This window comes from Polypterus senegalus, chromosome 7 (assembly GCF_016835505.1).
Source record: "Polypterus senegalus isolate Bchr_013 chromosome 7, ASM1683550v1, whole genome shotgun sequence".
In the NCBI taxonomy this organism is placed as follows: domain Eukaryota; kingdom Metazoa; phylum Chordata; class Cladistia; order Polypteriformes; family Polypteridae; genus Polypterus; species Polypterus senegalus.
This window is the reverse complement of record NC_053160.1, coordinates 84266043-84282302: the sequence shown is the minus strand read 5'-3', so window position 1 is coordinate 84282302 and position 16260 is coordinate 84266043. Positions and strand designations below refer to the sequence as shown.

The 16260-nt window shown below is 36.6% G+C and overlaps 1 long non-coding RNA gene across 1 annotated transcript in view; it reads right to left on the bottom strand.

The window, feature by feature from the left end:
- LOC120532690 overlaps positions 1-15607 on the bottom strand; it is a 38488-nt gene extending 22881 nt beyond the window's left edge. The window contains exons 1-2 of the long non-coding RNA XR_005634342.1: positions 15519-15607; positions 12941-13180 (exon numbers count right to left, since the gene is read on the bottom strand). This is a non-coding gene — a long non-coding RNA (uncharacterized LOC120532690). The remainder of the gene's footprint in view (positions 1-12940; positions 13181-15518) is intronic.
- Positions 15608-16260: the final 653 nt, after the last annotated feature.

Sequence of the window (16260 nt, the reverse complement as noted above, 5' to 3'; positions counted from 1 at the left end):
CTGGAGGCAAGGCAGGAACCAACCTTGGACTTGGCCAGTCCATCATAATCCCTCTCATCCACACTCACACTAGCGCAAGTTGCTTATTAGACTAAAGACTAGCTTTCTTCTTTGCTTGCAAATACTTTATTCATAAAATCCACACAGGGATTTGAAAAGAGGAAGAAAATGTTAACTTCATGCTGACACATCAAGCACAACATCAATTTGGTAGAATGGTGAATGTACTTATGCAGGCAAATGGCGTTCAAAAAAATTCAATAACATTCTCTTCATTTGAGGAAATCATTGGAATCTTCAGGTGTGTGCAGCAAAAGAGAAACCAAAAGGAGAGATCAAGAGAGGAGCCCAGCAGTTCACCAGCAGTAGCACTGCTGTGCTCTCTTTTAAACACTTTACTCATTTTCACAGCCTAGTGGTTTTACAGGCTACAGAAATATATGAAGTTTATCCAGCATAGTTTGTATTTTTTGTTTTAGTTATTTGTTTTTTAAGACATTTCTGTAAAAACTACATTGTCAGAAGCATATTGGAGTCATTCACAATTCTATATGCTCCCTTCAGTCAAACCAGGGAAAGTTTTCCTTCTTGATCACAAAACTTGTATGGGGCCGATTTAGAAAGCCCAACATACACTTCTTTTATAGGTGGGAAAAAAAAACTAAAGTGGGCATAGAAAACCCCACATAGACACAGTTAGAAGTGCAATTGAGAGCAACAAAGGCATGGAATTCTAACCAACGATGCTGAATCCTAACCAGGGATTCACCATGCCAGCCAGTTCTTAAAATTTTCCATGTGAATTCTTTGGTATAGTGAGGTCCGTGAGCCCCTAGGAGGTCCATGGATGGGTTTCAGGGGGTCCGTAAGGGTCAGATAAAAATTAAAAATTTATATTCACTATATCTATATACACTATACTACTACTATACAGTAGTAGTAGTAGTATTAATGGTAGTAGAAAACGTAGTAGTAGTAGATCTGTTTTAATTTGCACAAGAGGATTATATTTCATAATTATAATGATTGGCAATTACTATTTGCCTAAGAAAGGAGTGGTTTTTTTTAGATTGTTTACTTTAAAGTTATTCTTTGTGTTTGTCATATATGTATAAGGCAATCAAGTCTCGATAAACACATTATATAAATACATTATATATATATAAGTACATTATATTCATTGCATGCAAAGTTGTGTTTATGTGAATATTTCTGGGGAAGGGGGTCAATAGCCTTCATCAGATTCTTAAAGGGTCCATGACTCAAAGGTTAAGAATCACTGGTTACGTGCATGCCATCAATACTAAAAAAAATCCAGGAAAAAACATGATTATTAAAGCCATTTGAGCAACTATGGTAGGTACCTCCTTGAACATTTTAAAAATATGATCTAGCTTGTACTGCACTGCAAACGAGGCAAAAACAAATGAATGCAAGTTAAAGCAAGCATGCTGCTATTACCGTAGTTTGCACATCACACAAAATATGGTGACTCAACTATTACCACTTTGTGTGACCCACTTGTAACAAAGAGAAAGAAAAAATCTCCTTGACCTGTAGCTTGAACAGGAGATTTTGCTCTAAAAAATAAAGAATAAAGAGGAATCAGTAATTTTGAAACTGTGTTAATGAGGGCAGAAAATGTCCCACCATCTCAGTTCTTTTAGCACTTGTGTGAAGATGCATCTTAGATTTTTGCTTCTTAATCTCAAGTAGCATATTTAAGGCAAACTAAGTTAACACATTTCATTATATAGATCCAGCCTCTCTGTCTGTGTGCAGTTTGCACATTCTGCTGTGTGTGCTTTTCTCCAAGCATGTTGGCTTCCCTTTAACATCACAAAAAAGTGCAGGTTATGTTAACGCTTTGAGGGCACACTTTTCTGACAAGCACACAAAGCAATGGTTTCACACAAGAATTAACATTAAATGTCTGTTGCTGCATGCTTTGGGCACGCTGGCTCCGAGGCTGTCTTCACATGATGGGGGACGGGGCCAGCAGTGGTGGTCGTAGTGCATTGTTATCTGGTTTGTACCCCCTGTCACTGTAACTGGCAGTCCTCCCAGGCAAACATTGCCATAGTCAGCTACACAAACCAGCTCAGCACCACAATCAGCATGATGCGGGTACCTCACATTCATTTTCGATCACTTGATTCAAAATCGGAGTCTGAAAAGTCAGAGTTCAATTCAGCGATAAAGTGCAAAGCATTGTACACAGAGTATTTTGCTTTACACATTTGCTTCGATCTCTCGCCAGAGGTCGATGCCATTTTTGCCGTAGTTTGCCTTTCTACTCGTGCTAGCACAGGGAATCTCAGTCAAACCAATGAATTTAACATTCCTTCTAGCAAAGAGAGTCCAACTAAAACATAACGGTGGGTTTTGCCACTATTTACAGTTGATTACCCCTCCTTTTGACAAAAGTCGACATGCGTCCTGAAAGAGTTAATTACAGAATCTAAATTGATCTTATGTGTGTTGATCCAGCAATGCACAATACCTGTTCAAAGACTGATTCCTACTTAAACTCTTGCCCCATCTACAACCATGCATCAGATTTTGTTTGAGCATATTCTGCATACATTAACAAAAGATAGGAGAACAAAATATGTTGGCCATCTAAAATCAAGTACCATGATAGTCTCGGTTGCTCGGGGTCCTCAGCTCAGAAAGCTGAATTTGAATACAGTAAAGAGATTGCTCAGAGCTGAAAGAAGCGACCAACCAACATCTTGCTCTTGAAAATATCAAAGCAACCAATGCTAGTGAAGGTGAAGAATAATTACACCGTGCACCTCAACAGACAGAACCAAAAAAAAAAGGTTTCAAAAGTACATTGAACAATGGGCCATTCGTTTTTGATAGAACACACCATTTCAAAGCAGGCTATATCTTATTCAGTGGTACAGCTGAGAGCAAATGAGACACTCAACCTTGGACATTTCATACAGTATCATTGCATTCTCAGAATACAATACTGAGTGTCTCTGACTGCATTTTACTAACAGCAAGAAATGAGTCAGTCTGAGCCAGCACCACAGTATTGCAAATCAGAACTCAGTATAATTTAGTTTTATTAAGTTTCTTAATTTTAGTTATACTTTTCAGAAATTTGAAATGGTATACAGTGATCCCTCGCTATACTCACTAGCCTCGACTTTCGTGGCTTCACTCCATCGCAGATTTTATAAGTACTGTAAGCATATCTAAATATATATCACAGATTTTTCGCTGGTTCATGGATCTCTGCAGACAATGGGTCTTTTAATTTATGGTACATGCTTCCTCAGTTGGTTTGCCCAGTTGATTTCATACAAGGGACGCTATTGGCGGATGGCTGAGAAGCTACCCAATCAGAGCACGTATTATGTATTAAATAAAACTCTTCAATGATATACAATATGCTTCCCGCGCAGTGCTTTGCATACTTAAAAGCCCGAACAGCACATATTGATTTTTGATTGTTTGCTTTTCTCTCTTTGTCTCTCTCTCTCTCTCTCTGACATTCTCTGCTCCTGATGGAGGGGGTGTGAGCAGAGGTGCTTTTCGCACACTGGTCTAGAGGTTACGGACACTCCCCTGAAAAATGCTGAAAGACTACCTTCACATTGTTTCCCTTGTCGTGGTGCTTCACATACTTAAAAGTCCCAACAGCTCCTATTGATTTTTGATTGTTTGCTTTTCTGTCTCTGTCTCTCTCTCTCTCTGACATTCTCTGCTCCTGACGCGCACTCCTTTAAAGAGGAAGATATGTTTGCATTTTTTTAATTGTGAGACGGAACTGTCATCTCTGTCTTGTCATGGAGCACAGTTTAAACTTTTGAAAAAGAGACAAATGTTTGTTTGTGGTGTTTTAAAGTCACTGTCTCTACAACCTCCTGTGTTTCTGTGCAAATTTGTGACCCAAGCATGACAATATAAAAATAACAATATAAACGTATGGTTTTTACTTTGCGGATTTTCACCTTTTGCGGGGGGTTCTGGAACACAACCCCCGCGATCAAGGAGGGATCACTGTAGATAAATAACTTTTTTCCGATGTAAGAAAACGTGAGAGGGTAGATTGACAGTGCCTGAATTGCATGATCAACACATCCTTTATGTTATTGTACAAACGTAGGCTACCACAGCACAAGGCTTTGTGACTTCCACATTTCCCCTGACAAGAACAACAAGAAAATCATTCTCGTCTTTCTACTTGATCGTAGCCATTTTACCTTTGTACCACACAACCACTTGCACCAACTGAATTCACCAGGCATATCACGGTGATTCTAAATCAATCATTTTTTTGTAATAAAGGACATTATTTTTGGTATTTTCAAGAGTCTATGTTGTCTTTATCTCATGTACTTTTGCTTTCACCTAGTAGCACCATTATCAAGATCGTACCACGAGTTCAAGGGCACGGGGTTCTACAAAATATTTATGATTTTTGGTAGCATAATGTTATCCACCAGATGGCAGCAGACTTCTGTCCCGAAAGTTATTTGGTTTTAATCCCAAGCCCGAGTCACACTCTGGGTAATACCAGACTCAGACCCCTTAATTATTTCTTTTTTCCTTAATTTCTAGCAAAATAATAATAATAATCATACAATATCTGAAAATAAAGAAAGGTGAAGGTCTCAAGTAATGTTGATCTGCTTAAGTTTACAAAAAATTTGACGGTGCTCTTAGAAAAAAGAAAATCAACACTTTTATAAATGTCGGATGTAGTGTGAGACTATCAACAAACTATGGAATTAGGTAACGGGTTTAATTAACAACAAGAACTGACTGCTAAGAACCTGATTTGAGTGAAATCAGTTACATTTTAAGACCATAACTTAGCTGGTCATCTTTTGACTCACTTACCATCTATTTTTTTTGGCTGCCATTTAAGGTAAAAGGGAGTAATTTAGAGGACTGAGTCTTAAAAAAACAAGGCAATTCAAATGAGAGGAAAAGACATCAGTTAGCAGCAGATATTGGTCACTGATTAATATAGTGGTTGGAGTAAAAAATCTGCAGTTGATGTTGCCCTCCAGGTTCAGAGTTAGACATCCCAGATTTAAGTCAAAATTTATCAATCAAGATAAATAAGAGAATAGCCTTCCTCTCCACTTCATTGCCAGATAATGTCTTGGTCAAATCTCAACATCTTGAAATGTTAAATTTGGAATGTAATTGTTCATAGGATGCAAAGACGTTGTCTATATAAAGATCTCTAAGCAAGTTAATTCCAAATTTTTTCCAGATATTAAAACTGCATATGTTTGTGAGGGTTGAAAGAGGTGGTTCTTTTGCAGGGGTGCCACAGAAAGAAGCTTCTCCGTCTTAAAATGCTTTCTACATTGGTTCCAGATTCTAAGTGAGTGGAGCACAATTGGGTTATTAATGTATTGCCGATAACGTGTGTTTATTGGAGCGCAGAGCAGGGAATACAAAGAAGTACTGCAGGATTTTACTTCTATTGCGGTCCATGCCTGTATATGTTCTTCTATTTGTGTCCAGGTTCTTATCGACTGTATATTTGCCGCCCAGTAATAAAACTGGAAGTTAGGTAGAGCCATGCCACCTTCTGCCTTTTGTCTTTGTAGGGTCGCTCTTTTGATGCGTGGATGTTTAGAATTCCAAATAAATGAGGTTATTGTTGAATCTAATTGCTTAAAGAACGATTTATTAATGTATATTGGTATGTTTTGAAATAAAAAGGAGCTTAGGAAGAATATTCATCTTAACAGTGTTAATTCTTCCAGCTAGTGTGAGATGAAGGGTTGACCATCTATGCAAGTCTTGTTTAATTTTTTCCATACAGACGACGAAATTTTGTTGATAAAGAGCTTTATGTTTACTTGTGATGTTTACCCGAGGTATTTAAACTGTTCTGCAATGATAAAAGGAAGGGTGTCTAATCTAATATTATATGCTTGCGAATTCACCGGAAAGAGTACACTTTTATTCAGATTAATTCTGAGACCAGAGAGCTTTTGAAATTCTGTGAGTGCTGCTAAGACTGCAGGCACAGAATTTTCTGGATCCGATATATACAGTACCATGTCATCTGCATATAATGAGATTTTCTGTTCCAGTCCTCCTCTGCTAATCCCCTTTATCTGATCAGTATTTCGACAATGTATTGCCAGTGGTTCAATGGCAATTGCAAACAGCAGTGGTGACAAAGGGCATCCTTGTCTTATGCCACGTTCTAGTTTAAAGTAGTCTGAGCAAATGTTATTGATGCAAACTGAAGCTTCTGGGTTAGTATACAGTAATTTAATCCATGCACAAATGTTCGGGCCAAACCCAAACTTCTCCAAAATAGTAAAAAGGTATTTCCATTCAATCATGTCGAATGCTTTTTCTGCATCCAATGATAATAATATTTCTGGGGTGTTTGATTTAGTTGGTGAGTATATTACATTAAACAGGCGTCGAAGATTTGAAGATAAGTGTCGGCCCCTAATAAATCCAGTTTGGTCTTGTGATATTACTGAGGGGAGCACTTTCTCCATCCTTCTAGCTATGATTTTAGAGAGTATTTTAACGTCGTTATTCAGAAGTGAAATTGGTCTGTATGATGCACATTGTAATAAGTCCTTATTTTGTTTTGGAAAGACAGTGATTAGTGAATTTAACATTCCAGCTACAAATTTCTTTCACTATCTTCAAATCAGGAACTTTGTTAAACAGAACCTTCCAGATTTTCCTCATCTTGCACCCTCATCCACGCTGGAAAAATTATTGCTCAATTTCAAGGAGTTAGACTCCATCTCTACAATATATAAAATCCTTTTACAATCCCTTCCTTTCAAAGATCCAAGAGGACACTGGGAAAATGACCTCTCAATTAATATATCAGAAAAGGAGTGGAAAGTAGCAATGCAGAGAATTCACTCAAGCTCCATATGCGCAAAGCATACAATTATACAACTCAAAATTATATATCGAGCACATCTGTCTTGACTAAAACTCTCCAAAATGTTTCCAGGGCATGATCCAACCTGCGAACGTTGCAACCAAGCCCCAGCCTCACTAGGTCACATGTTCTGGGCCTGCTCCAAATTAACATTATTCTGGACAAAAATTTTTAATTACCTCTCAGACAGTCTTGGACTCACAATCCCTCCTAACCCATTAACAGCTGTGTTTGGGGTTCTTCCAGAGGTTCTTAAAGTGGAGAAAGACAAACAAATTGTGATTGCATTCACTACACTGTTGGCACGCAGACTTATTCTGATAAACTGGAAGAACCCAAACTCTACTCTTTTAAGTCAGTGGGAAACTGATGTGTTATATTATTTAAAATTGGAAAAAATCAAATACTCAGTTAGAGGATCTATGCAGACTTTTTTCAAAACATGGCAGGATCTAATCAGTAATATTTTGAAATGATTTTATAAAGCACAGAGAATTTGTTGATTTAGGTATTTTTAAAAGCCTTAAATTTTACACCGTTTGGCTTGCTCTCTCTCTCAAGGGTGGGGATCGATCTGTTCTTAGCATAATTCTTTTTTTTTGTAAAAACTTGATTGCTATGTATTGATTGTAATAAAATTAATAAATAAAAAAAAAAAAAATCTCAACATCTGAAGTATAGTTACTCTGAAATGAAAACACCATTCTCTAGGCTACCTTTTCTTTTCACATATGAATACAGAATTATGCATCAGCCTTTATGGACCACTTCTTAAATCTCCATTCCTTGTTGGGTCCTGTTCTTCTCTCTTGCACCATTCTAGTGTTAACTCCATCATAGGAAGCTCCCTGCACTCAGAAAAGTGTTTGTATAGTAACAATGAACTTCTTTTATAAGTTGAATGTTCTAATATAATTATTTACTGTTTTATTATTATTAGAATGATTAACAGTTGCATCCATAGCATGTACCCCTATTTACCCTAAATGTTGCTAAAACATAGTGCTGTATTTTGGTCTTATATTGTTACATTTGGAGCATCTTAAAGGATAACTTCAGTAATTTTCAAATTAAACAATCATGGTATAAATTATTAGCAACATAATATAATGTTGTAAGGTGAAGTGTTTTTTATAACTTTTATAAAAATACTTTGTCTGTTCTAGCAGCTTACAATAGAGCTCTATAGAACCCAGAATCTATACATGATAGAAAAAGCCTTACAACATACCAAATATGTCCCGTTAAGTGGAAAAGGTTTCAGTTTAAGAAAATGTGCCTTCCAGACTTATGAGGTGTCCTTGTGATAATGGAATGAAACTAGAAATAATTATTTTATGACAGATTCTTGTTCCTATTTTTTTCAAATTAAAGATACGTTACTTGCTCATTTGTGCGCTTGCCACAGCCATGGAGTTATGCCAACACAATGCCAGACCCTACCCTCATTAAAATCTGTGTAGTGTAAGAATGCTAGGGGTCACTGTCGCCCCTTAAACCCAACAGACAGACCGTTAGGGCATGGGGTAAAAGTACCAAGACATATTTTAATGGTTCTTGTTTTAAGAAGTGCCTCCAAAATACTCCAGCCACAAATAAAAAGGCAATGCACAATAATAATCCCAATTAATACTATACAAAATCTCTCAGCAAGCTCTGTCACACTCCTCCTGACTCCAGCTCACTTGCTGGGTTCACAGCAGTCCTTTAAATAGTCCTTGTCCCGGAAGTGCTTCTGTCCTCCCGTCCATTTGAATCATTAGCCCTTCTGAGTCAGATGGAGAACTTGTAATTTCTTTAGCCCGGGCATCCGGGGCACCGCTGCAGTCCAGGGAAGCTGCCATCTATTGTCTTGGGGGAGGCAGAATTCCTGATAAGTTACCTTCCCCCATCCTTCAGTTACGGGGGTGTCCTACAGTAGTTATTTCACAGGCCATGAAGCATGTATGCCAAATGAGAGCGTACTGAAAAAGAGCACCAACGAGTTTCATTGTACTTTGTACACATAATAATAAATCTGAACCAATTACACAGTATTGTATTTTTAATAAAAGCCTCAGATTTTTTAAGTCATGTTTTGCATAGTCACAATCAAAAAAAGTTAGAGTGTATGATTGGGCAGATTGAAGTGCCATAAATCAATTACTGATTATGTTTTAATACATGTTGAATCACTCCTGCTGACAATATAACTGAGCATAACGTTTTTGAGTGAGTAAATTAGTTTAACCCGATGCCAGTCAATATGTAAATACAGAAAGACTCCATATAGTGCCTGGCACTGTGAAGCAGGAATGATAGCCCAACCTGCCCATATCAAACATCTGTGTTGAATTTCTAAACTTCAGTCAGATTAACTTAGGTGAATTGGTGTTGCTAAACTGGCCCTATAGTGTGTGTGGGTTCTGGTGATTGTTCCAGCCTTGTGTCGAATGCTTGCTGGGATATGTGCCAGCTGGACCATGATCCTGTCCTGGATAAGCATGTTTGAAAGATGAATGGACTGATTTATGGATGTATGTAAGGCTTGAAATGGGACAATATGCATCAATACATTGTACTGGCTTTCTCCCATTCAAGCAATGGATATATACCGGTACCTGAAATGCCTGTTCTTGCGAAAAAAGGTCACTAATTAAGAAAAGGGTTAGAATGAAAACCTGCAGCTACTGGGGCCCTCCAGGACTAGAGTTGCTGACCCCTGACTTAGTGCATTTTTGGCTGTTTCTATTATGTATGGAGGCTGGGTTCTATAAAGCCCCATTGTAAGCTGTAATTCTTAAAAAAAACATCAAACTTTAAAGCACAGTTTTATGTGGCAAATTAATATATACCACAATTTTGAAGAAATAACTTTGAATTGAAAAATACCAAGCTTATCCTTTAAGTAAAAAAGTATCATTAAAATTGATAATTCTAGTGTAAATAATGAATCTGAAGAAATATTTTTAGGTTAGGTTTTTTAAATAACTTACTCTTCTAAGAACAAAGTGTGAAAAGATCTCTTCACGTTTAGAAAAAAAATTAAAAGTGCCTTAGAAATATAAAATAGGCTTAATTTGATAAGCAATATACCTGATATGGCAAGCTCTTGGAATAAATTACCATTTAATGTCACTAAATATCTGATAATATCTATAACACACATATGTTATTTGTAGTATAACAGTTCGCACTCCAGACTTTATGCCATTTTGAAAAAAAAAGAAGTTCCAGAAACATCATGAAGATCTTTGGGGAAAGAAAATCCTGGGAACCCATGGCAGGTGCCTGAAGTGTAATTCTGGCAAAAGCAGGCCAACTAGCCACCTTGTCCCTCCCCAGGCACTGTCCAGGCAGTTAGCCAAGAATGAAGTGACCACATGTGAAATAATGAAGCTAAACCAACCTTGGGAATACTGTGCAATGACACTGCTTCTCCCACCTGCTGTTAAACTACATCCCGCACCGAGAAGAAAAAGCTAATTGGCTGAAATGTAAACTGGAAGTCAAGAGACAGTAAAAGAAATGTTAAGATAAAAGTTAAAGTCAGTGAACATGAAAATCCTACACTCTGTATAATAGCAAAACTAAATGTCTAAAAATGCACCAGACAAAATCGCATCGACTGCTACATCAGCAGTCCTTACAAGAGCAGACTATGCTAAAATAATGAGTCTCTAGCCATACTTTAAATGCTGAGACCAATGAAGAATTTATCACATTTACTGCCTGAATATTCCAAAGTTTAGGATCAATGTAACTAGGGGATTTACTGCCGTTGTAATTTTGTGTATTGCCAGAATTATACGATAGCCAGCATCTGATGTCTGCAGAGCACATTGTTATGTATAACCATTAATATGCTCAGCTAAGTAAACTCAAGGTAAACCATAAACTGATTAATGCAGTATAAAGAATATTTTAAATGAGCTCTGCACTTAAGCTGAAACTAATAAAAAACTTAAGAAGCACAGTAATATGTTCATGTTTATTAGTTCTTGTTGTGACTTTTATCCTTACATTTTGCTTTATATGAAGTACACAGAGTGGTTTAAAGTGCCTAAATGTAAAACATTACAGTAATCAATCCTGCTTAATGAAAATACATTAATTGCTTCTGCATCTAGTACACTTATAGAAATTGCTTTAACTCTGGCAATATTTTAAAGTTGGAAATATATTTTATAGTAATATAAGGGGAGTAGATTTTAGCTGGTATGATTACACATTAGTATATGTTACTGCATCTTAGTTTCAGGGACCACTATTTTAGGAGTCTTTATATGGACTCGAGCTTTACCCATGGCTGGTTTCAGAGAAGTGCATTTTCAGAAATCAGTTCACTAACAGATCTTTGTGTTCCCAAATAATCATTCCTGAGTTGCATTTTGTAGGAAAAAATAAATAAATGCTTGTTTAAAATAGATACTGTAAACTGTTTTCATTATGAGCAGTTATTTATTCTGAGATCTAAGTTCAAAAAGCTGCATAAATATCATTTCATTGCATGCTTTTTCCTAAATAGATGATGCTTGGTTTTGTCTAGTCATAAGGAAGATTTTTCAAGAAGCATTAAAGGTAGGTAAGAATATAAGAATAAGGACCAAGACACTATCACATCACATACATTCAAAAAACTACATGTGCTTTTGCAGAGAAACAGGGCTGATCCAAATATTCATCCATCCATCCATTATCCAACCCACTATATCCTAACTACAGGGTCACCGGGGGTCTGCTGGAGCCAATCCCATCCAACACAGGGCACAAGGCAGGAAACAAACACAGGGCAGGGCGCCAGCCCTCTGCAGGCTGATTAGAATATTGATGATAAAAATTACTATATAGTTTATTTTTCACAGAGCAACTTGACCTACCCTCTCAATCCTGACCACATGAATGAAGGGTTAATCACCCACTAACACTCTTAAATTTAGTCTTGTACTACAAAACCTTGAGTAAGAGCCTGTGAGTAACTTTGCAGGAATTTACACCTCTACTTTGAACCTCCAAACCAAATTCAAAAATGCATTTAACAGTCAAAAGTCTTTCTACTATGCTACCCATGATTCCCTCAAACACTTAAAGGGCAGAGTCCCTATGAGGTCTTTTGTGGTATTTACTTGTGTTGGATACAATAACATGCTAAAAGAGAGTAATTGTACTACTATACCTATGTTCAGTAACACAGACAACAACTGGGGTGCAAGGGAGCTCTTGCTTCTTTACTGAATTGCCACACAGACCTCTGTTCTAAGTTAACCAACATACACATACAGTATCTTGGTATAGCAGCCAAATAGACCACATTATGTCATACTCACAGAGCATCTCAAAACAGTAATGGATCATATAATATTGTACATTTTCATCCTCTTTTGGTGTGCAGTGTCCCACAATTTCCAAGAGAAAACAAGAGTAAATTTAAATTAGTAAGAAGAAAATGAAATTGAAATCTATCGTATGATGTATCCCCAATGCTGGAATGGTTGTAGAGAAATATTATGCTGGTAAAATTGAGTCAAAAAGTGCATAACAGATTTGAGTCTATACATTGATTAGGACAACTAATTAAGGTAGATTAGTATGTGATCATTCAGCACAACTGGTAACCCAAGGTAACATTTAAATCGTAATGTTACCGAAGCAGGTCTATTAACCCTGAACAAAAATTTAATTTTGGTCCCTGAAATAAACTGACTAACCCAATATCATTACAAAAACATGGAAACAAAATATAGTAGTCATCTTTACCACTGACCCTGATTTCTGTTAACTCAGTTCGCATCAGCAAATATAGAGAATGCAAAATTGTCAATGCATCATCTCAATGTATAATGTCAGTTTTCAAACAAGCAGCCAACTTTAGAGAAGTTTTTAGTGAGCAAGTAGTGAGTATGAGGAGTTCAATTAGTCAAATCATATTTTAATGTATGCCCATTTAGTTGATTTTTATATTTTTTGACTTTAAATTGAATCAGCTGTGGTTGAGTGATGAATCACACATCCCAATCACTTAATGCTGGGACACTAAGCCTGGTCATTCCAGCTTACCTCAAACAAAATAAATTAAAAATTACAAGCACTGAATGGTGTGGAGGTACTGAGATAAATGCAAAAAAAAGTAGTCAAAATCGGGCAATAGTCTTCTTGTTCTTTCAAGTCGATCAATCTTGCTTCAAGTGCTCCATCCTGTGCGGTACACTACTCACAGAGTGACATCAACCATGTGACTTATAGATGGGAAACCAGAAGTGGCAGAGTCAGGTGCACTCACTGGGTGTCTTCTTGAAGCTGTGGAATGAATAGGAGAGGACATGATTAGCAACAGTGTCCTCTCTGTCCCAGGGGTGGTATCACATGCCTTAGAGGAGCCCACCGGGTGATAAACAGACGTGCATACGTAACACAGTCTTTAGTAACGTATTTAAAGCCTTGTGTGACAGTAATGTCGTGTTTATTTTGCCATATCTATTTGTTCAATGCTAATTAGAGGATTATTATTATTATTATTACTGTTGTTATTGATATAGCTTTTGTTTTACAAAAACGAAGCACTACAAAAACAAGTTTCAAGCAGAGAATTTACATCAAACTTGTTTTTATTCCAAACAGCATGAATATTTCTTATATATGAAAAATAAACAAAAACAACTCAATAGTAGCCCACTAGGGTTCTTTGGTGCTGAATGTTTATCTACCAATGATGAATCTCTAAACTCAACAAATATGTATGAGTCAATGGTAAACTGCTGAATACGACCCAATTCAATTATAACTATTAATATTGTAGCTATCATTAATGAGCTCCCCAATGCTTATGACGCCAGTGCCCATACTTATACGGTAAGTAAGGACATCATTTGAAGGGCAGTGAATAACAGGATATGCAAAGGACCTCTACTTTTCCTTTCCCAGAAGCCGTGGCTGACCTTCCATATGTCCTGTGCCAATCTATTACCTCAGTAACCTCTAGGCAACTTTGAAACTCTTCACATATGATAAATGCATTAATGATGTTCTTTGTAAACTATTACATACTGACTTGCACTCAAGCAGCCTTAAGTGCCAGCTGATATCTGCAATTGATTTTATGTAATGTAATATCTTTCAAGTCATACAAATCAATCTTTATATATGTAGTTTATTCCAATTAATCTGGATATCAGCTAACATATGTAGTTCGATCACACTATGATCTAATAATTGCCTGTCAGTTGCCCCTTTCTTTCAATAATTTGAACTCCTGTAGTCTATAATTGAAATTGACAGTATCTGTACAGTATTTGCCTGAAAGTTTTGGTTGAAAGCAATCATTTAATTACCCCAAAGACCCTCGATTAGACTACTAGTTTTGGCATTCCAGATGTGAATTCATCCATACCAGATCAGTCCCAACACACGTGGCAACATTTAACCACCTATAAAAGATATAATCTGTGGAATTTTTGATGTTAATTTCATAGTAATTTTTACTTATTAGCTTAAAAGAAATAACATACCTACTGTATCTTATATCTGAACAAAAAAAGAACTGGACTAAACTCTTACATTTATCATCATTTCATCAATAGTAATGCTTTTGTGCTATTACATTAACTGTTTTGCAAATTGTTTTTGAATTGACCTGTTTTTCCTTTCCCCAGGCTGGCTATGAATCACACATCCAGTCCAAGTAATTATTCTGAATGCTAGCCTTGTATTACACAGAGCCTTTAGGTTTCAGGTTACTAAAGAGATTTGGTAACTACCACAGAGGGATAAAATTATATATTATTTTTTACCACCCTTCTGTATTTGCTTTTAGAAATCAATAATAACGTGGAGCCAAAACTATTGGCAGTAGCTTGAAATATGTATAGTATATTTGTAAAAATTGTGTCCATTTGGTAACATTAATAGAATGAAAAGAAACAAAAACATGTGGGTGTATGTTTTCAGTTATTATAAAACTAACAGACAAAGCAGTGGTGATTTGAAGTATTTCATTTTTGTACAAGTATAATATCATCTAACCATTTGCTGATCTGCTTTAATCAAATTCATAGTCCAGTTCAGGAGAAAAACTCAAGTGTTTGATTATGTTCCTTTCATATTTTAATGTTGAGACTTTTAAATGAATATTTGCCTTGTCTTGTCAATAGACTACTCCAATGTTTAATTAAAGAAATTTATTTTTTCTCTTGACCTACAGCTCAACCCACTGTCTAGTTTTATGATACTTGTTTCTTGTACTGATACTTAAAATGTGCGACTGGAGAGAAACATAAAGGAATATATCTTTGTGTGTTGACCATATGGTTTGGTTGGTGCTTATCAAAACAGTGGCAGTGGTTTGACATTAGTAGGTGATATGTGGCACTAGTGTATTCATTTATGAATACAAAACAATTTATTTTTGTATAGACTAAAATCACACAAGGAGTACCACAATAGGCTTTAGCAGGCCCTTTCTTTTGACAGCCTCCCAGCCTTGACTCTCTAAGAAGATAAGAAAAAACTCCCAACAAAACCCTTGTAGTGAAATAAAATGGAAGAAATCTCGGGAAAGGCAATTCGAAGAGACACGCCATTTCAGGTAGGTTGGGCATGGAGTGGGTGTCAAAAAAAAGGGATGAAAGGATCCCTTTACCTGATGATTCCAGTGCTCTTCCGTCAGAGATTACTTTTCCTTAGGCAGCCATACAACTTAGTAGTAGGGCAGTGGCACCAAGTGCCACATTTGAGTACTGAGAAGAGAAACAGAATAGGTTAGGGTTAGTAGCAAATTATAACTATCATATTACTTATGTTTTAGTGCTAATGACTAAAAACAGAGATGCAGTATGCACAGTTAATCAGCAGCTCTAGTCTGGGTATGCTAAACTGAAGTAGTGAGTCTTCAGATGAGATTTGAAAGCTGAGACTGAAGGGGCATCTCTTACAATAGCAGGCAGAGCATTCCACAGTTTAGGGGCCCTCTAACTAAAAGCTCTACCTCCCACTGTTGTTTTATTAATCGTTGGAATCATAAACAGGCCGGCATCTTGAGATCTTAATGTGCACTCTGGTTTGTAAGTCATGATAAGTAAGTCAGGCCTTGGCCATTTAAGGCTTTATACGTTAAAAGTAGAATTTTGAAATCTGCCCTAAACTTTACCAGGAGCCAGTGTAAGAATTTAAGAACTGAAGTTATGTGTTTGGTATTTTCTTGTTCTTGTAATAATTCGTGCAGCATTTTTGGATCAACTGGAAGCTGTATAAAAAACTATTTGAACATCCAGTGAACACCACATTGCAGTAGTTAATCCGACAAGAAATAAATGCATGAAGGACAATGTCATGAATGTCAGATGAGTAATTTGAGAAAGGTATTTGGCTCCTGCACTTGGTAC